Genomic DNA, 1,634 nt, shown 5'->3' on the forward strand with positions numbered 1-1,634 from the left:
AGACTATTCTAGGGTTTAATCTATTGGAGAAAAAGCTTAGAGGAGGAGGAGGCTAGAGATACCATTGGAGACTCTTCATTAACCAAGGAGCAAATATCTTCTATGGAGTTAGCTCTTGAGGGTTGGAGCAACATCACCATGAGTGGCTAGACATCCTCTTGGGGCTAGGGTTAGCCCCAAGCAGGCTTTCTATATCTTAGTCTTGTGTATTATTGAGGGATTAATGTTGTAATTAATGTTTGACATTTTAATATATATAGATCTTGTTTATTCAATGATTTATGTGGTTAAATGCTTCCAATTGATCATTTTATTCTATCCATATGTCTATGTATGTTAGAATAGATGTTCATGTGTTTGTCTCTATTTCTTAAGTTATTGATGCATGTCTATGTGTATTAATGCTATAGATTTAGAGATTGTCAAAATATTGTGCTTAAAAGAATGCTCTTGTGATTTTCTAGATAGTCTATGCTCATTTCTTGATGGATTATGCCTATCCCTTAGCTTAATTAGTTTAATTTCATGTCATTAGCTTAATTGTAGTGTAGTGATAGCATAGTTGTTAGATGAGAGGACAATCCATGCTAGTTGTTTGATGTTCCATACTTTTGAATGCAAGTAGCATATGTCTCTAACCTTGTGGTGTATTTGGCTTGTGAGCTTAATGAAAGGATTAATGACTTGTTAAATATGTTGTGTTTTTCACATGCTATTTAGACAATATATACTTAATTGCTAGATATATTGTGCTTTTCACATGTTAGTTAGACAATGTATGCTTAATTGGTCACCCTTGCTAATTGAATCAACCAAACACCCACACACACACCATTATTGCAACACACATTACCCTCATTAGTCACTAGTTGGAAGTATAGAAAAGCATTGCTTGGTGGTGACCTCTAAACCCCAAGATTTTTCTCTCTCTTACTTACTCTTTGTTACATTCAATTACTTAGTTTAATTTAGTTGCTCTCTAGTTTAATGAACCAACCAACCATTTGTTTGATCACTCGACCTACTAACCCTAATTGTGATTCCACAATCAAGTACAACTCCAATCCCTTGGGACGATCCCTACTCACTCTTGCTATTTTAGTAGTAATAGTGTTGGAAAAATGCTAAATTTTTTTAAAAAATTGCTAACTTAAGCTTTAAATTTGAAGTTGAAGTGCTAAAGGACCTTTGTGAGACTTTCTTACTCAATCCTTTAGTTAAATCGTCGGCCCGCGTGGAGGCTAGTTTTTAATTTCTTAGATAAATTGTGAGCCCGCGTGGAGGCAATTTACTTTTCTTTGCATTGTTATCAAAGCATGGGAGTATTGGAACATTGTATTAGAGGAAGTTTGTTGATTGTTGATTTGTTGTGAAGGAGGAGTACTTGCTTATTTTGTTGTGATTTATGTGTCATTTGTAGTCTTGTGTAGATCTTGTCATACCATTTCTTCTAGGCAATCATATGGAAAATCTAGAGGGTAATCTTGGCTACTTAGACCCACGTTTCATGCATAACCTACCTCTTAATCAACATAACCCGGAGTTCAAGCTCAAATTCCTCCAATGGCCCTTCGTGATCATTATAATCTTCATGCATACCATGCACCTACTTGCATTGTGTTACCTAATTTTGA

Source organism: Cornus florida, unplaced genomic scaffold, assembly GCF_030987335.1.
Source record: "Cornus florida cultivar Cherokee Brave unplaced genomic scaffold, ASM3098733v1 CherokeeBrave_3.0.0_Hap2_Chr01, whole genome shotgun sequence".
Taxonomy (NCBI): domain Eukaryota; kingdom Viridiplantae; phylum Streptophyta; class Magnoliopsida; order Cornales; family Cornaceae; genus Cornus; species Cornus florida.